General features: G+C 44.0%; 1 long non-coding RNA gene across 1 annotated transcript; it reads left to right on the plus strand.

The window, feature by feature from the left end:
• The first annotated feature begins 1,611 nt into the window (after window positions 1–1,611).
• LOC139077521 (uncharacterized) lies at window positions 1,612–12,297 on the plus strand. Its single transcript, XR_011530130.1, has 2 exons — window positions 1,612–2,000; window positions 9,395–12,297. It is a non-coding gene; the product is annotated as an uncharacterized lncRNA (long non-coding RNA).
• Window positions 12,298–21,312: the final 9,015 nt, after the last annotated feature.

Here is a 21,312-nt window from a genome sequence, read left to right on the forward strand (position 1 = left end):
ACATGCTGGTTCTCCAGCAGAGAAAACTTCATCTGAAAACTTCCTTACCTGTGGTGTCGGAGAGAGAGCCCTTGAGCTAGAAACAGGTGGGGAAAATTTTAATTTGTCAGGTTGGCTACTTAGTGGTAAGGTTAGCAAGGATCTCGCCGTAAGCCCCTCGTTGTAACTGGACTTACTAGCTAGGTATCCGCGAGGGAAAGCTGGTTTCTACCAAGAAACCAATGAGCACCTAACGAGAAAAGCATCTGGATTTCCACACCAAGTCCCCCTCCTTGCCATGTCCTCTGTTTCCTAGGTTTGGGTCTGCTGTTCTCGTTTACTGGGTTATCTCTATTTCACCCTCGATTTTCATAACTTCCTCCTTTTCCACCTCGTGCTGTGTTCTGTCTCCTCTCAAAGGCTTCTATGTGTCATGAGGGGCAAGCAGATTTCAGAAAGGGGTTACCCATGGAGAAGAACCTCCGGGATGGAGCAAGTCACTGAAGCCTGCCCAGCACCCTCCCCTCTTGCCGGGGTGCTTGCTTTTTTAAATGCTGACAGCTGGTGGGAAAGGGAGACGGACCAGAAGAACCTGATCTGCTTACTTTTGTTCCGAGGGCTGTGTGGAAGGTTGGAGACAAGTTCATGTGCCTCCCAGTTGGCCATAAGGACGGTGTAATTTTAAATTGTAAGAGTGGGCAGTCATCGAGACAGGCCAAGGCTCCTGAGTTCTGAGTGGGCAAGAATCTGATTGGGTTGATCCCCCAAGGTCCTTTTGAGGCATCAGCGTTTAATTTCTAAACAAATAACAAGCTGCCCTTTGGGAGAGTGAAACAGTAGTTACAATGGCTCCTGTTCACTGAGCGCTTAGCATGTGCTACACACCCAGCTAACCGAACAGTCTCAATTTTCCAGAACAACCCCATGTGGTAGATGGTGGCATTTCCATGTTGTAAAGGAGAGAATGAAGATTCAGCTAGTTTTAATAACGTTTCCAAGATCAAACAGTAAATGACAAAGTTGGAATTCAAATTGGCATCTCTGTTGACTAGAGTCTGTGATCCTGATTACCCCTTTATTTTTCTTCCCCTCTCCCTCAGCCAAAACGCTGTGGACATGTAATTACGTTTAGCGTTGTTATTTATCGTAGAGGTGATGGTTCTGTTTTAATTACTGAGCTTATTTAGGCCTGGGTTATGGGCAAAGGCTGGCATGGAACTGAGGGAAATTGATCCACCATTTGTGCAGACTTGACCTTCATTTGCTTCTAGTTGTGGTAGCAAATGCTGTGACTCGACGTTCCTCCAACCCTCCCAGACACCCCCTCCCCCTGCCCACCCTGTGTCATGCTGTCCTGTGGTAAGTGCTATGAAAATGTTCATGGGATCTCTGTGCTGCCCTCTCAAGAAACTTGAGAAAACTTGTGCAAATCTCAAGAAACTTGGGAGAGAAATTGTTTAGTGGGTGACCAGAAAAATATTGAGATGTTTTAAACATTGACTGAAGTGACAGTTTAATAACCTGCTCTCTGGGAGCGCTTTATTGGCAGGTGGCCCTAGGGTGAGCTAATGGGTTAGGAATGGTTTTTATCCTCACTCCCTTTAATAGCCTCCCCTTGGAGGAGAGACAGATAATGAACCCTTGGAAATCAATGGTGCTGCAACTTGACCCCAGTGCAGTTTGGGGGAAATAAGAAAGATGACTCATGATTCATTATTTAAGATCCTCCTTTTAAAAAGTGTTGTTGTGAAAGATTTGACAAGTAATGATTGCTCCCGTTTAGGAACTATCATTTAATTGAAGCGGAAAACAGGAAGAATCCAAAAGCTTGTGTGACTAAGCAGTGTTTCATTTCGTTTGAAACTGGCCCTTACCGCCCTGGCTGTAGAAAGAGGAGGCCCCATATGCGGTCTTTACCTGGCAAGAAACCCGGCTTGCACCAGGGCATAGTAGAGGACGCCCCATACCTGATGGCAGGAGAAGAGAATTTACGGATGCTTCTCTTTAGGAGCTTTCTCAAGGTAAGTCATAAATGAGGTCTTGCTGCTTGTAAAAGGATGCCCAAGAACTCTCTGGGACAGCACTTCTGTGCCCCTAAGGGCACTGGGCTCTCCTGGGACACAGTTTGTTCCTGCCTGGCCCCCGAGGGTCCGGTGTTCATCGTCACATACCTGGCTGCTGCTTCCAGCCCTTCCTCAGTTGTAGGTCTGAGCCTTGTTTGTTTAAACATCCATCAGTACTGCTTGGAAAAACAAAACAACATGCATACTTGTCTGGGCACTGAACGTTCTTCCTGAATTTTTGTCCTGCCCATTGGCCCGGAGGCATAATGGGTAGGGCAAGTTTCGGCGTTGGTTTGGGAAGTTTCGAGAACAGCTGTGGGCTGGGTCTGTTAGTTGGGGTTACTCTTGGTTTTAATCATTTTGGAATGTCTGAGGGTCAGGGAGCATTGCCATAGATGGACTATGGGAGTTATGTCCTGGCTCTGCCTCTCTCTCACATGAGGGCAGATGCGCTGGGGAGGCATTTTATAGGGCCCTGACAGGTGTTAGGTAACCCACATCCACCGTGTGTTCTCCTAGACACCCAAAAGGTGTGCAGTGTAAAAACATCACCAGGTAGATGAGACACCTGATTGCTTTTGACTCCCTCACATCAGTGGCTGCCAGTCTTCATTTCCTTCTGTGTGGTGTCCGCCATCGGATCAAGGGCGTGTGCCCCCAGGACCTGGGCAGAGGCAGTCCTTTGGAAACCCAGGGTTTGTCACTTGTGGTAGCTTGACCCTGGGCCAATTACCTAACCTCTTATTCCCCATCTCAGTATAGCAATTCCGTGTAGCACATAGATTGTGAGAGGAAACGATGTCACAGAATATGATGAAGCTCTCTTAGAATTCTTGCCCTCTCTTCACAGCTTCTCGTGATGGGGTTGCCTTGCTCTGTAAAGAGCTGGACATGGGGCGGCCAGGAAATCAGTTCCCGGCTGCCTTGTCTGCTCCCTTCTCTCCTCAGGTTTGTTTAGGGCTGCTCAGTGGGGTCAAGTCTATTCTTGCTTCCTGTCCTATAACCTGGCACCCACCCCAGAATCCTCTTTTTCTTGGAGGCGGTCTCTCACGGTGGTTTTCAAACGTGAGAGTGCATGAGAATCCCCTGGTGGCTGTGTTAAAGCAGACTGCTGCGTCCCACCCAGAGAGTCTCTGATTCAGAAGCTCTGGGTTGGGGTGAGAGAATTTGCATTTCTAACAAGTTCCCTGGTCCTGCTGTTGACCCAGGGACTGTATGTGGAGAGCCGCTGTTCTAGTGTATTGGAGGGAGCGGAAGCTTTTGAGTTAAGGAGAGCTGGATTTAAATCCAGCTTTGGCACATACTTAATTTTGCAACCTTGAAAGGTTTTACTTAATTTCCCCAAGTCTGAGTTAACTCATCTCTAAGATGGGAATATTATCTACTCCAAGACTTTTTAGAGAATTAGATGACAAAGATGACACATAGTAGGGCTTTCAATGATCACCAATTCTTTTTGCTCTCCTGAAGTGTGCACACACTTGTTCCACAGACAGGCATAAGAGCATTTCGTTCTCTTCAGCTGAGCCCTGGGCTTTAGGCTCCTCTTGTCAACATGTACAAGCTGATGAGAGTAGAGGAAGTGCTGACAGAAGTCGGAACTGTGCCTACCTGTGGGGGAGTGCCCACAGGGAGACTGGAAATGCTGATGGCCAGACGTGGTCAGAATACATTTAACGCTCCCTGACTTGCCCGATGGCAGGAACCGTGTCTTACTCATTTGTGTATCTGTGCCTGACACTCCTGCCAAAATCTCCAAACTCACACTCTGCTGTTATCCCTGGGCTGTGGAGGAAATCTCCCAAGTGTGATGTTTCCCAAAGTTTCAGGATCCCAGACCCCACTTGTGTTTTTCACGCAGCGCAACCATCATCTCAGGGTCCTTAGGACGCGAAGTCAAGGGGCTTTATTTCAGCTGGTCTGGGTTTTCTTGACTCTCCCCAAATCCATTATTCCTCCTTGTCTCCTCAGGGATGGCCCTCCAATGGGACCTAGTATGGAAATGTACAGTAATATATAGATCAATATGTAAATTTTAAATGATATCCCTCTTTATCATCTAAAGCAAAATTATATATACCATAAAACAACTTTCCTAGAGATCTGAATAGTAGTGCTAATCATTTATCATATATTTTTGAAAGAAGTGCCTTTTTAAGACTTGTCTAGTGTAGTGATCGCTATCTAAATGATGCCCTTCTCTGAGCCACGATTTGGTTTGGAGACAATATCAAAATTTTTTATAGTATTCCTATTAAAATACTCAAGTGCAGGGGTCCTTACACTATGGCTCACTGCGTATGTTTGCGTAAATAAAATTTTGTTGGCACACGGCCATGCTCATTTGTTTATGTACAGAAACAAAATGGCCCTCACAGCCTAAAATACTTACTATTTGACCCTTTACAGAAGAAGTTTACAGGGGTGTCTGTCTGCTTCTGGTCACTAGGCCCCACTGGTACTTTTTGCCACCAGAGGGCGCTGGACATATCACCGGCTTATCACAGGCAGACACTCCCCTGGATGCACTGGCATCCCCTGTGGGCTGAACTCAGACATCCTGCACCTTGGTCCCCACCGCCGACAGAAAAACCTGTCCTACCACTTGCTCTGTCAACATTGGGGTCGTCTGCCACACATGCCCAGGCCCTCCCTTCTCAGACAGCTCAGGGGCCAGAGCATACCTTCGGCACCCCTCCTGGGCTCCGCTACAATTCTAGACCTGGCTGGGCAATATCTATACCTGACTCATAGTCTCCATAGTTGAAGTTATTTAGCGTCTTGTAGAGAGAGCTACAATATTTACAAAATTAAGATAGCACGTTTAGATCCTGTCTGAGTTGCCTGCCTTATTTTATGAGGGAAATGCAGGCTTTCACGAGTGAACCGCCAGAGTTCCCATGCCACGTGTGTCCTGTTCTCTCTCCTTTCCCCAGACTTCACTTCTTGGTCACAACTAGCTCTTCCAGCCACTCTTTTCACCCTTTCTTTCTTAGAGCTTGCTGCATCAACAATCCACTTTGCCCTATATCTTCAGCTTTGTATCAACCTGTTCAAATCCCATCTTAACTAAGCAATCAACCTTGATCTTCAGTCCCCTCCGTAACTACTCGTTTCCCTTATTCTCTGCCAAGTTTCTTGAAAAAGAGGTCTGTTCTTGTTCTCTCTCCTTCTAAATTCCCACACAGTTCTCTACCCAGTACTGTGAGCACTCTTCCTCCAATACACTGTGGAAACTATTCTGGCCATGTCACCAGACCTCCATGTTGCCATATCCGAGGGACACTTTTTTCCAGCTTTATTGAGATATAATTGACATATAACATTGTGTAAATTTAAGGTGTACAGCATGTTGATTTGATACATTTCTATGTACTGCAAAATGATTACCACCGTAGTGTTAGCTCGTGCTCCAATGGACATTTGGATTCAGTTCTTGCCTTTCCGGTCCTGTCTGCTGCATTTGGCCCTGTGGACAGCTCCCTCTTGCTTGGAACTTCTACCTCAGTGGTTTTCCAACTTTTTTGACTGCAACTCAACTTAAGAAGGAAAGTTTTACATAGCAACCCAGTAAACAGGTATATATACACAGCCAAAACTAAAGTTTCCCGACATACTACTCATCCTTAACTATATGCAAGGAACTCTGATGTTTCCAGTTTCATTCTTTTCCAGTGCTGGTCACAACCAAGTGAATTGATTTCCTGACTCTCTGATGGGTCCCGTTCTACAGCTAGAACCCTTCTGCCTTCGCTTTCTCTGACACTTTTCTCTGCTTCTCCTCGCATATCTCTTCCTATCCTCCCTTATCCCCATAATTTTGATAATCCCCAATATTCTACCTTCAGCTTTCTGTTCCTCCTGTGTGCATTTTACCTGAGTGATCCCATCCTTCCTCTTCATGCTACCGACTCCAAAATCTGTCTCCATTCTGGAACCTTCACACTGTACTCTTGCAGCAAATGAGGTTGGCTCCAGGTTCCATTCCCAGAGACCTGCATTGGGTCAAAGTCAGGGGAGACTTTGGGAGCTGAGTTGAAACTCACGGACCTGATCTAGGACAAAGCCAAGAGCACAACCAAAATGAAAGCCAGTTGGGTTTTTGTGCAAGAGTCTCTGACAGAATGAGGTTTCTCCATTGTAAAGTTCTGACATTTCCTCTTCTGATGTTTCTCTTTCAATACTCAATTGTTAGAATGAGTCACTAAGCCCAGCCCACACTCATGGGGAATTGCCTGGCTTTATCATCAATATGAGAAGAAGAGATAATAGCTTTCCTTTACCGAGTGCCTGCTATTATGTGTCAGACACTGTCCAGGCTTCAGTATGTACACTAGTTCAATTCAGTTTTAATTCTCAGAACACTAAGAGCTTGGTGGTGTTATCCACATGTGAATGATAGGAAACTAGGACGTAAATAGGATAATTGACTTGTCCACAGTGGCAGCTCTTGTGCTTGGACTGGCCTGTTTAACTCTTCCAATGGCCACTTCCAAGGACTCTTGGCCCCAGTGTTTGCAAAACTCTTCAAATCAAATGCCAAATGGGGGTGGTGATGGTACAGAGAAGTACAAGCTCCTCCAGCCTCTTGGGTCTGTAGCAGGGAGTAAGGTGGGAGTAGACAAATTGAATAAAACAGGCAGAGGGTTGATGAAGCCCCTAGGAGGCTTCTTAGCAGTTGATTGGCGTCTATGGTATGGTTCAAGTAGTGAGAAGTTGTGTTGTAGGAAACTCATTAACGAGGTGAAGCGGGGAGGAAAAAAGGGAAAAGTGAGATGTCTTGGGTGTTTGTGAGTGTTGATGGGGTGAGGAAGGGGTGGTGATGAGAGGAGAATGGATTTAGAAATAGGACATGTAGGGAGGTAAAGAGGATGGTTACAAAAGAGGGGCAAAGATGTTTGCCTACTTCACAGGTCTATGGTGAAAATTAACTTTTTGAAGCGGAAATACAGTTTCACGGTACCTATTGCACTTTTGGAAGAAAGCTATCATTATGGAATGAGAGTCACATTCGGGCTTTCTCTGCCCTGTGAAAGATCAAGGAAGAAGCCTCACCAAAACCTCTCCATCTCAGGGGAGATCTCCGTGTTCCTTGCCACTTGGTCATCTGTTTGGCCTAGGTTCCTCCATCACGTTTATGCGTGACGTCGAGTTAATCCCTGGAGACGTCTGCCTGCTTCTCAGGGTGACAGCACTTCCGGTAGAATAGAGTCAGCCTAACGAAACTGGGGATTTTTCAGAACTACGGCTGAGATAAACTTCCCTGTAAACTTTCTTGACTCTCAGCCCTGCCCCTCTTCTGAGGGTTGCACAGCCTTCTTGTGGCTGCTCGTTGCTCTGCCTGCAGCCATCTGAAATCTTTGCTTTGCAGTCTTTGACTGGCAATAGGGAAGTTGTAGTTTCCGGATTACAACGTGAAGACTTATACTAAAAAACACTTTTCTTCCAGTTTTTGCTTTCTTGCTGCCAGGTGAGGCCCCCGGAAATTGACTCTGAGCTGGAGAAATGCATGCAGAGGTTTACTGGGGAGTGTTGTCAGCAGCAAGGCTGATGAGGGAGTGAGGAAAGCAGGAGTGGACGCTGGGAGAAGCTGAACTCAATGCAATTGCCACAGAGGCTGCAGCCCATCCAACTGGAGGCTTGGGAGCCCAAACGAGGCAAGAAGCAGCTGCCCCTGGAAAGCAGGCATAAACGTGGGCAAGGCAGCTCCCTTGAGTGGAGTTCAGTTCCTGGCGGGGACTCAGGGGTGAGCAGTCGGCAGCCAACCCACTCGACAGCTGGGCAATGAGCACCTGGTTCTGCAAGGGGCGTCTGGGCTGTACATGGCAACGCCCACTACAGATATGGGGTCTACTCCAGTGATCTTAAACATTCTGGTTATTTCTATTTGTTCCATTTTAAATAATTTCTTTTCTGGGACTTTTTTTTTTTTTCCATCCCCGGACTTATTCATCTTAGAATTGAAAGTTTGTGTCTTTAGGGATTCAGTTTTTCTTAAACTCACTTTTTATTAGCATTTATTGTATGTCTTGACAGGAGGTTAGGAATCATTGATTTATTAAACTGTATCCTGACTTCGAATGCCCTACATTGTCTTCTCAGCCTGAAGTATATAGTTTATATTTTTCCTCCTCTTTCTGGTTGTTACATAGTCTAATTTCTAATCCAGTGATCAGAAATTATTTTCCACCTATTTTTTCTATTTTCCACCTCTTAAGTCAGGACTAAACCACTGATGACACATTTTGTTACTAATAGTTTTAGCTAATCAAGGGGCTGGAGAGGTCGAATTGTTTTAGTTTTTCTTAGAGACTATTTAACAAGTAGTTTTGCAAAATGGCAGATAGTTGCACCATTTTCTTGATTCTCTGCAGCCTCTGTTTCTCCATCATCAACTTAAAAAATACAAAGTCAGTACATACAGTCAGCATTCAGCTAGAGATATGCCAGGAGAAATAAATGATCCTTTTTACTCTGCTAAAAAGTTCTAAATGGCATGGCCTCTTTGATTTTTATCAAATAGCTACAGTTACATTTTATGTGTGTTTCAAACAATGCCACATAAAATTGTCTCATTTTATGCACAGAAAAAATTGGGCAATTCTAATCATCCCCCAGGCCCATCCAGAAAAGGGTGCTGGCGGAGTAAATTGTAGACTAGATTTGGGCTATTTGCATTTTGTGGCAAAAGTTACCTTGTAAACAGAAATAGCTGCTCTCCTCATCAGGATCATGTGAACCACACTGGTATTTAGGAGCATCCGTAATTCTGCAAGGAATTTCCCCGTAAGAAAGTTTAGCATTTTTTTTTTGATGTTGTGTAACAATGTTATGCAAGCATTTACTACTTGCTGGTGCTGCTGCTGGAAAACGTGCCTCCGGATCAAAATGTGGAACAGAGGTGTGATCAGGCATTGCAGAGAAGACCAACAACTGCCTCGTAATTGAGAAAATTCTCTGCGAAATATTAGTGCTGATGCTTAGAAAATATAAGGCAGAGTAAAACAGGCATACTGTGAAATGAGCAAAAAACTTGTGTATAACCAGAAAAGCATAATGGAAAAATGTTGGAGATGCAGCTACTGTATCAGTCCCGTCCTAATGAGGCCCTGAGCTTACCATGTTCGTACTTTTACTCTCTCTGGGAACACATCTCCCTAATTTAAATTTATTGCTATGGAAAAACTAAACTTGAATTCTGTGAATCTGGAAGTCTATGAATCTTCGGGAATACATCTCTCAAAATAAAGCAACAGTCATTACTTTCCAGGCTTTGGCTTTATTGTTTTATTTTGTTTTGATGTTTTAGTTTTTCTGACTGTGCTAATATCTTGACTTGTGATTGATTTTAGGCCGTTCGTAAGAGGAGAAGATGCAGCTGATCAAGAAAGGGATACAGAAGCAAGAAAGAAGGATGGGAAGACAGGGAGAGTCGTGAAGGAAAAGACAGAGAAGCTGCAAGGGTCTGAATGGTGAGGAGATGGGCTGGAGGCCGAGAAGAGAAACGGTGCCCAGAAAGCAGTAGCCGACTCCGGAGGAGGTGGGCCGGTAGGCGGAGAGAAGTCTGACCCAGGTTCAGATCGCGGCTTAGCGCCTCACGCACCAGCTGAAGTTGTCAATCGTTAACTCCTATTTACTGAGTTCCTGTTATGTGCTGAGCACCGTGAGACCCAGAAGATAACTGCAAACAGGACAGACAGGACCTTACAAGTCACGTTATTAGGCAGGATTTGATGTTCAGAACTGCAGAAGAGCTGTGAGGGAGAAACAGGGGGTGTTATGGGAGAATCAGAGAAGGCTTTATTGACTGAGTGACAATTAATGTGAGACCCAAAGAGTGTCCTTGACTACTTATCCCTGAGCTTCATCTCTCCATCTGCATCGTGAACACAACGGTGCTTATGATACAGGGTTCTCCTAAGGATTAGCAATGATAGATGTATGTTTTGGTAGCATTTTATTTACAAAACAGGTGGCAGATTTGGCTCCCAGGCTGCCGCCCCCTGCCCTATACCGTCCACACGTGTTGGTTGTACTGTGAGACAGGCAGAAACGTCTGTATCATTTGAGCCTCCGTACAGCCCCTGATGTAGCTGCCCCATGCCTACCTCTTCAGCTTCCGCCACAGGCTCTCTTGACCTTCTGAGAGGTTTTTGTTGGTGCAGCTCCCTCTGGCTGGCGTCAGCTCTCCGACACGATGCCCCTGCTGCCCCCCATCATCTGTCACAGCTTAGGCCCAGGGTCTCCTCTGCTAGCGAGCCTTTCTAGGCTTCCCCTGCTAAGAAATGAACTGCTCGTGAGCAGGGCCCCTATGCTGTCGGTTTCTGTTCCCCCAGGATCATGCCTGACTCAGTGAGTAACTCCCCTCTTCTGTCGATACCAGTAATTAAATTAATATCTTTACCTATGAAACATAATCTTTATAAAATCAGAGAGTGGCATAGAACACTTCATTTAGAAATGATAAAAGGAGGACCAGGGGCTGGCCTGGTGGCACAGTGGTTAAGTTCACACGTTCTGATTTGGCAGCCTGGGGTTCACTGGTTTGGATCCCAGGTGCGGACATACAGACTGCTTGTCAGGCCACGCTGTGGCAGGCATCCCACGTATAAAGTAGAGGAAGATGGGCACAGATGCTAGCTCAGGGCCAGTCTTCCTCAGCAAAAAGAGGAGGATTGGCAGTGGATGTTAGCTCAGGGCTAATCTTCCTCAAAAAGAAAAAAAAGGAGGACTGCATGCTAAGTATATAATTGCTCATGTTTATTTATGTTTAACTTATTCCTCTTCACATCACACCTGTTGTGAAATCCTATCCCTGAGAATCAGCTGCTGCTTCTCCCTGTATCTGCAGTTAACATCTTTTCCTGTGTCTTGACTCAGGCTTGCACTGACACCTGCAGTGCTCTGCCTTGACACACGGCTGCTCAGACCACCTCCTGCTGGGATTCTCTTACTCTCTCATTTCTTTTCTGATGTTGTCTGCCCCGTTACCCTGCATGCATGTCTAGTTTCCTTGCTCATTACCTGGTGAGATGGGCTGTTAAGTGACACTTTTGCCTGAGATCCTAAGATGATCAACGTGAAAGTGAGTGGTGAGAGAGAGCATCCTCTTTTGTAGGACTTGGGAAAAGTTAGTGGCTCAGAGCTGGACTGATGATGTCTAAACCTCGTTCCTGCGCCAAGGGTGTGAAATGTCAGGAGATCAGAGAGCGGGGAAGGATATGTAGAGAGTTGCGAGTGTACTGTGAATCTCCCTTTCTCCCACCAGCACCCGCCAAGAGGAGGGGTGCAGGATGTCTGCCCTTCTCTTCAAGTCCTCCAAGAGGGGCTTCAGCAGTACCACCCTGGAGAGCTAGATGTGTGCCTCTTAGAGTTATAGGCTCAGAGTGGACTGAAGATGGACACCCCTTTGAGAAAGCTAATGGTCCAGAGACTAGCTGGGCAGCTAAGCGAAGGCTACTGCTCTGGGGTTGGGATGGACCAGACCTCCCAGAATTTGTCTTGAGTGTTCTCCTGGATGAGATCTGGTTGCAGGTGAGAGATGGAGCATGGGGCCGGCTCAAGTCTTGTCCAGGGGACCACCTGGAGGGGCTCATACAGGGAGAAGCTGAAGATAGGACCAGGTTTTGAGGAACTTCAAGCAGCCAGCCAGGATAGAAATGCATATGCTTGGGTCAAGACAACCTCAGGATGAAAGTCTACACTGATGATGGGGTTTGCCAACACACCCACGAAAGCACCGTGAGAGCAACTGTTGGCTTTACCCCGTCGCCAGGTCCAGATGCACGAAGCCAGCCTACAATAGTGCCAGTTGGGGGGAACTTTCCTTCCTCTTTCGCTCTTCCTCTTCCCCTCACACGTCTCTCTTCAGCACCACAGGGATCGGCTCAACACAGGTGAGCAAGCTGGCAGAGGAGGAGGGGACAGGCCGGGGGTGCAGGAGGAGAGCCCCTGACCTGCCCTTGCTTCTGCAGGGCTGGCCACCCGCCCAGGGCCAGGCCTCCCTGGAGGATGGGAAGGCGCAACGTGACATCTCATGCCCTTTTGGACTCTGAGAGGGGCCTGGAGTGTCACGTCTCTGGAGTGAGGACGTTTGCATTAGCTATGAGTGACTAGAGAAATCGTAGGGACAGCCTGAGTTTTCAAGGGCCTGGGAGAGGCGAGGGAGAGAAACTGTTGGTGTTGGTGTTTCCCCATGTCAGTCTTGTTTAATAAATCAATCAAAATGTTCCCACCTATATTTTTAACTTGTAAAGACTGTGAAATATTTATTATTCCTGGTGATGTTTTGCCAAAATCAAAGGAAAGAAAATGGAGGGGTTAAAACAACGTGCTTTTGGAACTGGAGGACGAGGGTGTATTTGCTAAAAGTGCAAAAATACAACACAAGGAGATTAAGAACTGAGCCTATTTCCTCGTTAACTACTTTCTCACGCGCTTTAATAGTATCTCATAAAAGCGTCGTTCACACCCCAGCTGTCTCTGGGATTAGGGATCTGTGTTATTTTCCACTCCTGCTCTGCGGCCTTGGGAGAGGAAAGCCAACAGAGTCACTGGGAATCTATTCGGTTGGGAGAATCCTGGAAACACAGAAGACTCTCTGGTTAAGATCAAAACCTCACTGGGGCTGGCTTTAAATTCCACATTCTCCCTAGGGAAGCATCTTGATTTAAATCCTTTTTAAGCCAAAATGCCGCAGAGGATAAAATATCTTCAGAGTTCGCTTTAGCTGGGCTGCTCAGCGGAGCCAAGTGGAAGAACACGGGCAGTCTGGAATAGTCCAGCTGAGGTTTGCAGAATCCACAGGTGTGGGAGTGACGGTGACGTCGGTGGCTGTGGCATCACCTTCGTTTTGCCACAAATCATTTGCAGACTGACTTTCTTTCACAACAAGGTCTGTGTGGAATAAATACTCCTGTTGCTACGGAATTAGAAATGGGGCAGCCTTGGTTTCAGGGACTGAGGTCTTGATTTTAGAGGGGAGCCTCTGTAGGAGCGAGCCAGAAGGGACTGGCTCTGTGAAACGGCTACGCACTTGGACCATGTGTGAGGCCACCCCCACCCCCAGCCTCTGAGAGTGCAGTGGGGGCCTCTCCTCTCTCTAGGATGCTGCTGCTGGGACTGGCCAGCATCCATCCTTTACAAGGCAAACCCCTTACATCTAAAAGTATTTGTATATCAATAAATATACAATACACACAAAGAATATATGTGTGTATATTTAAAAGAAGAATACTAGAAATAAAATGAGCATCCACACGTACCATCAAGCTCAAGGAACAGAACCTTGTCAATATTTTTTAGTTTCTCTGTGTGCCCTAACTGACAATGTCCTTGCCCTGCCTACACTCTAGAGGGAACCCCTCTCCAGAATTTGTGTTTATCAATCCCCTCTCTTTTAAATTTTACCACACATGCATATATCACTAATCAACACATTATTTAGTTAATTTAGTTCTGAGCTTTATATAAATGGAACTATGGTCTGGTTTCTTTTGTATCTTGTTCTTTCACACAATTGTATTTTTGAGATCCGTCCATGTTGACATGTGTAGCTGTCTTTCTTTCCACCACTGCATGATGTTGCGTGGTATGAATATATCAGTGTTTGTATATTAGTTCTGTTCTTGATTGGCATCCAGAAATTGATGTTTTTTCTATTAGGAATACTGCTACTATGATCATGCTTGAACATGGCTTCTGCAGTGCATTTTCGATAGTTTCTCTTTGGTTACAATCCTTGGAATAGGGTTGCTAAATGGTAAAGTATATCCATGTCCAATTTTACTAGGTGGGCACCAAGATATTTTCCAAAGTAGTTGTTTTAATTTAATAATCACTGTGGTATTATATAAGAGCCCCCACTGTTGCATATCCGTGATTACTGTTGGTACTATCAGACTTTAAATTTTTATCAATCTGGTGGGTGTGAAATGATATCTATCTTTTACTTGCATTTCCCTGGCTAATGCCATTCCTGATCTAATAGAGCTAATAAAGTTGGGCATTTTTTCGGGAATTACAGGTATTCTTCTTTCCTTGTCTATGAAAGCCCTGTTCCTATCTTTTGTCTGCTTTGTGGGGTTTCTTGTTGTGTCACAGGTGGTCTTTATTTGCCATCTTTTGTTAAGTGTATTACAAATGTTGCCTCCCAGTTTGTGCCTTGTCTTTTCACTCTCTTTATGGTGTCTTTGATGAGTAGGATGAACAGAAGTTTTAAAAATTCAATGTAGTCAGCTATACCAATGCTTTCCTTCATGGTTTGCATTAAGAAATCCTTCCTTACTCTGAGGTCATATATAGATTCTCTTCTAAGTGTTTAAAAAATTTACCTTTGACATTTCAGTTTCTTAATCCATGTTGTGTGTGTGTGTGTGTGTGTGTGTGTGACTGCGTATATGTGTGTACATTATGCTTTACCTGTTAGACATTTCATGCCTGAATAGGTAAGCTGGCACCAGGATGCAGGACAGGAAGTATAGCCCGTCCATGCATCTCTTCAGTGAGAGTCCACCCAGCACTCCAGTGGCCATTCTTTAGCCCCACAGTGACAGTGCAGATATGGGGAAGGACACCACACTGGCTTAGAAGGCCTAAGTTCTGTAGGAATCAATATCTCTTCTAACTATGGGCATAGCTTTCAAGAGAAGCTGGCAAGAGAAGTGCCTAGTTGTAAGCAGGTGGTGTCAGGGAAGCTTCCCATGAGAGAATCGTAGTCCTTTGCTAGTCTTCCAGGAGCAATACAGTTAATCAAGCAGGAGTCATATTTATTGTAAGTGTTGCTGCCTCGCAGCACAGCTGACATTCTACCTTCATCAGGTTTCAAAGGAAACAGAACCGAGAAACAGTAATCCAAGGCCAATTTCCTATGTTGACGGAGAAAGGGTTGTGTTAACCCTTTCCCTTCCCTCACTGTGTGTGTGTGTGTGTGTGTGTGTGTGTGTGTGTGTAGAGGATGAACAGGGACCTATTTTCATTATTTTTTATGTGGATAATGCGTTTTCCCAGCACCATTAACTAAATAACCATCTTCTCCTCGCTGATCCACAGTGCCGGCTAGATCATTTTTCAGGCTTCACCTTATACGTGAGTTTGTTTATTAACTTTCTATTCTGTTCCAGTACCACCCTATGCTACTTCCTACCACAGAATCCTAATTAAAATAGCGTCATAATAAGGCTTGATATCTGCAAGGTCAAGTCTGCCTATTTCTGCAGGTAACTCTTGTCCGTTCGTGATAGCTGTTTTCATCTGTCAGCTTAGCCAGGCTCGTCCCACTTATGCAATGCAGCACTAATCTAGGTGTTGCTGTGAAGAAATGTTGCAGAAGTAATTATAGCCCCTCATCAGTTGACTTTAAGGAAGATTTTCCTGGATTATCTGGGTGGGCCTGACTGAATCTGTTGGAAGGCTTTAAATACAAGACTGAGATTTCCCCAGGAGAGAGAAGAAATTGCACCTGTGGATGACAGCTTTGACCAGTCCTGTGGAGTTCCACTGTGCTGATGGCAGCCTTTGCTATGGATTTTGAATTTGCTTAGCCAGCCCCTACAATCACGTAAGCTGATTCCTTATAATAAATCTCTGTCTCTCTCTGTCTCTTTCTGTCTGTGTCTCTGTCTCTCTCTCTATAAATATTCTGGTTCTGCTTCTCTGTTTGAACCTTGACTTGTATACTATTCTTCTCTTTTTTATTTCATATAAATTACAAAATCAACTTGGCAAGTTTCACAAAAATACATGTTTGGGTTTTAATTTATACTACAGTGAAATCTATATGCTAATTTGGGTGGAATTGATAGCTTCAAAAAGTTGAGTCTTCCTATCCATGTTTTTCCACTTATTTAGGTCTTTTAAATATCTTTCCATTAAGATTTATATTCTCTTTAAAAAAATCTTATTTTTATAGTTGTTATAAATACTATATTTTAAACTTCTTTCTTATTAAATAAAACACATATATAAAAATTACACAGCTTAATGATTTTTGTGTGTGTGTGTGTGAGGAAGATTGGCCCTGAGCTAACATCTGTTGCCAATCTTCCTCTTTTTGCTTGAGGAAGATTGTCCCTAAGCTAACATCTGTGCCAGTCTTCCTCTATTTTAGATGTAGGATGCTGTCACAGTGTGGCTTGACAAGCAGTGTGTAGGTCCACGCCAAGGATCCAAACCCATGAACCCCAGGCCACTGAAGAGGAGTGTGTGAACTTAACCCCTGTGCCACCAGGCCAGCCCCTGAATTATTGTAAAGTAAACACCCATGTAATACTACTCAGGTCAAGAAATGGAACATTGTCTAAGCTTGCTGAGTGCCCATCCCTGTTCACAACCCCCCTTCCTCTACTTGAGACGTAATCATCATTCTGACCTTTGGGGCGGTCTCCCTCCCTCCCTTCCATAGTTTTCCCACTTCTGTAAGAATTTCTAAATAATCTGGTTTAGACCTAATATAGATGGAATCATGCGGCAGGTATACTATTATGGATACTTGATTTGTGACCCAGTGTGAGACCGTGTTGTTATTCACCCTGCACTCTTCCTGCTGAAATAAACATTCTACCATTATGAAATGTCCTTCTTTTTCTCTTAAAGTCGACTTTGCCTGATATTAATATACCATCCTTTAATTTTCAACCTTTCTGAATTCCTGTGCCTGGTGACCTCTCTGGTTCACCATGTTTTCTTACATCTTTGTCCAGAATTCTTTACTATTTTATTACCCTCCAAGCTATAAAGCATTATATATTTTGTATAGATTTTCACTTATCCTAAGTGGGAAGGTTAGTGCAAGTTAACCTCATCTGCCATTATCAGAAGCTGAGTCTTTTCTTCATGGCTGGCTTGTAAAATTGAATACTTTTTGTGTGTTGATCTTACATCCGGCAGACTTGCTAAACTCTCTTACTAAGTCTAGCATTTTATGTATAAATTCTTCTGGATTTCTAGATAGATAGCCATGTTATCTGCAAATAATGAGAGATCTCATTCTTTCTAATCCTTACAACTTGAATTTCCTTTTTTAATCTTGCACTGGCAAGTGCCTCCAATATAATGAATAGAAAATAGAAATATTGGACATCTTTGCTCATTCCTGATTTTAAAGGGAATCCACTTAATGTTTTACTATTAAGATATTTGCCACAAGTTTTTTACAGATAATCTTTATTAGATTAAGCAGGTTCCCTTTTATTCCTAGTTTGCTAAGAGTTTTTTAGTTTTTTAAATCACGAGTGGTTATTCAATTTTATTGGAGGTTATTCTGCATCTATTAAGATGATCATATGGTTTCTGTCTTTGAATCTGTTATTGGGGTGAATTACATTACTAGATTTTTGTAACGTGAACCAGCTTCGCAACCTTGAATAAATCCAACTTATCATTATGCATTATCATTTTTATAGATTTCTTGATTGGATTTGCTAATGTTTTGTGTAGGATTTTTGCATCTATGCTCCTAAGTGAACTGGAATTTAACTTTCTTATAATGTTCACGTCTGGTTTTGGTATCAAGTTTATACAAGCCTCGTGAAATGAGTTGGGAGTGTTCCCTGCTGACCTTTCTTTGAAAGAATTAGGATAAGCTTAGCATTATCTCATCCTTGAATTCTCAGGAGACCTCGCTTCTCAGCCATCTGGGTCTTGTGTATTCTTTGTGGGACGATTGTAACTACTGATTTGCTTTATAGGCTGCACCTACCATCATTAAAGACTCCTGCCAGGGGGAGCCTGCTGTGCCAGCAGAGCCTGAGCTGTCTGACCGCTGGCAGGTCCTGGCTGTCCTCTCTGTCCCACGCCTGCTTTCTCAGAGGTAAAAGCCGCATGGGATGTAGCTCCCCCCAGTGGCCACAGATGGGTGACTCTGAAGGAGAGCTTGTTAATGGTGAGCAGCCACACCTTGAGGGAACCAGCTCGGTGCTGGACAGCTAGGCACTTGTGTCCCAGCACTGTTGAAGGGTGCCATCTTCCCCAAGGGGCTGTAGGCTTGCTCTGGTCAAGAGAAAATGATAGGACAAGGAGTGACAAGTGGGAGCCAAGGAGGGTTGGCTGGTGGGTGAGAGGACTGATGGGTTCCCTGGGAAGGGTGGGAACGTGGGGAGAGCCAATGGTGGAGTGTGGCTCCTGGAGGCTCGCTGCTGGGCCACACATTGACGTTTAGTTGCCAGATCAGGGGATATCCCAGGAAAGGGGCTGTGGTAGCAGGGCCAGGTGGAGGGATACCTGGGCAGGGGGTGGAGCTCCGTGCAGCAGCTCTTTACCAACAAGTAAGGAAGTTTTTGAAAATTTTCATCACTCTTAAAGCTGTTCTACTATGCACCAGCTCTGATCACTGGATAGATGTTTCTAGATTTTCTTTCAGTTCTTTGAAGGTATTATATCATGGGCTTCTGGTTTCATCATTCTGTGAGAAAGTAGCTATTAGTCAAACTGTAAATTCTTTGTGGATAATTTGTCTTTTCTCTCCAACAATGTTTAAGGTCTTTTTCTTCTGACGTCTTGCAGTTTCGTGATGCTGTATCTAAGTGTTGTTTCTTTTCATTCTGCTTGAGTTTTCTGATCTGAGGAATAGAATCTTTCATGAGTACTAGAAAGTTGTCAGCAGCATCTCTTGAATATTCCTGTCCTCATTCTCTCAGTTACCTCCTTCTGGATTGTATATTGTGCCTTTTCACTTTTTCCCCCATTTTTTTCGTAATCACTTCATTTCTCTGTGATGTCTTCTTGGTAATTTCTTCAGGCCTAAATTCCACCTTGTTGATTCTCTCATCAACTATGTCTAATATGATGTTTAACCTACATATTGAGTTTCATTTCTCTTTGGTCTTTTTTCAGAACTGTATGGTATGGTAAACTTTCATAGTCTCTTGTTTCTTCATCATATTTTCAATAATCTTTTATTTCTTTGAAATCTTAAATGTGTATTTTAAATTGTATATGCTAATTCCATTCTTTGAAGTGTTTGTGTGTCTACTTCTGTGATTAATTATTTTTCCTTTTCTTACTCAAGGTGGCTTGTTGCCTCTGTGTTTGCTGAGTTTTGACTGTAAGGTCTGATTCTTTATGACTTTGTGGGAAATCTTTGAGATTCTGAGTTTGAAGTGCTTGAACTGGGACTTGACCTCTTTAAGCAGAATATTCATATTGGGGGTTTGGAGGTATATAAGTAGTGTGAATTCCAGGCCCAAACCCATTTATTGTGAGCTTGTAGTTAATAATTCTTAGGAAAAGATTGCCCCCACTCCTACCAATCTACAGAGGCAAGGCCAAAATAGCCAAGTAGAGTATTACTACCCGCTTTCTGTATGGGGGAGGGAGGCTGGGGAGGCTCTATTTACTCACTGTGGGGGTCACTCTTTGAGAATCTCAGCATTGGGAGTCATGGTTTTCCTATCCAACCTCCCAGACTTCCCACCTGACATGGACCCAACATTCTCCAAGCACTTGTTCTTGGTCAGATTATCCAGAATTTTCTATGTGCCGTATCAGATAAGGTTTCACCTCATGTCTGGCAGTCATATTGCCAAGAATGGGTGTATGCTTTTAAAAAAAAAAAACCTCTTTCTTTATTCTCCCTTCTCCTTGTCCTCCCTATGCCCCACCTCTCCCTTTATCTGGCAGGTTCTAGGGCTCTCAGCTGGGGTGCTGCCTCTCTTCCTACTCCACCAACACTTACTTCAAGAAGAGTTCAAGTAGCTAAAATTGAAAAGACAGCTAATCACCTGTAATTATTTAAATTTCCAACAGACTCCAGAGATCCTGTTCAGTGCAATTTATTATAAAACACACACACACACACACACACACACACACACACACAGCATCTTCTATATATTATACATTGTTCTAAGTGCTTTATGAATATTAATTCCTTCAATATTTGTAATAACCCTATGAGTTAGGTACCATTACCTTACCTATTTTACAATAAGGAAATTTAGGCCATGAGAGATTAGGTAACTTACTCAGGATCATAGAAGTAGTTAAGTGGGGAAGCTAGGATTGATATCTGAACAGCCTGACTCTAGTGTTGGAGCAGGTCATCGAGAGGATGTGACTGCCGGTTGACCTGCCAGATGGACCCCGACAATTGGAGGCTCCTCACCTCCTTCCTTGTCCTTGGAATGTACATTCCACTCACCATTCCCACAATGGGAGCCATTTTCAAGGATGCATTCTTGAGAGAGCAATGCACTGTTGTTGAGAACATTTGGATAGGATACATGACTGAACCCAGTAAAGGTCTCTATAGAAACTTTTAAGATTCTAGCAGATGGCTGCGGAGATCTTGTCTTGGGGCTACTTAGGACAAGTATCATATGTAAGTTCCTTGCTTATTAATCCTGCCACCTGCCAATCTGGAGTGGTCTGCCTCTTTCTTCAGTCTCTCCTCGCCCTCCATGTATGGGGAGCCAGTTTGTGAACCAACACTAACCGTTTAAACCAAACACAGTGCAGTCCTGGGGTAATTCTTCGTTCATTTTTGATCTGCCTCCAGCCTTGTTCTGTTGGATTTCCTAAACATCCTTCTTAGGTATTACACATTTTTGGAGATAATTTCAGAAACCTCATTATTTTACAAATACTCTTGGTATATTAGCCAGGATTAAGTCACCTCATAGGAAATGGCAAAGGTGTGAAGCTGGGGAAAAGGGAAATGGGATTCTGGTGATGATTCACTTGAAAAGGACAACACTGTGAGAAGGTGACAAGGAGGCCTCCTTGCCAAATGTCTTGAGAAGTTTTCTGAATGAATGCTAGTTAATGGGGGAATCTCAGCGGAAGCAGAGGGGCAGTCACTGAAGCTTTATAAAGGTGTCCTCTCTCTTTAACAGGACCTGGAGCTTACATGCTCCAGATAACTCTCCATAGTCTGGTCCCTCCTATGCTCCTTTTTGAAAAAAAACTTAGTTTCTACAATTGCCTGACTGTAATGTTGTGATTGTATGGAAAAATTTTGGGATGTGGTTTTAGAAGACCAGTGGTCTAATTTCTAATTTTCACTAGCTATGTAGGTTGGCAATTTAACCCTTTTGAACTTTAGTTTCCTCCTCTATAAAGAGGAAATTACAACAGCTGTCCTGCTTACCTGCAAGACCTGTGCTTGTGCTATGCAATTATTGTTAATAACAGTAGTAACACTTTCTGGTCACGGAGCTGTAACCAATGATAAGTAGAGTAAAGGCAAGAAGAAAAATTCAAGTCAGTATGTTTTGCTGTTTATCGAAAGCTTGAGTGAATCTTAGATTCAGTGGTTTACTTTTATTCTTTATGT

The sequence above is a fragment of the Equus przewalskii genome, chromosome 19 (assembly GCF_037783145.1).
Source record: "Equus przewalskii isolate Varuska chromosome 19, EquPr2, whole genome shotgun sequence".
Lineage (NCBI taxonomy): Eukaryota > Metazoa > Chordata > Mammalia > Perissodactyla > Equidae > Equus > Equus przewalskii.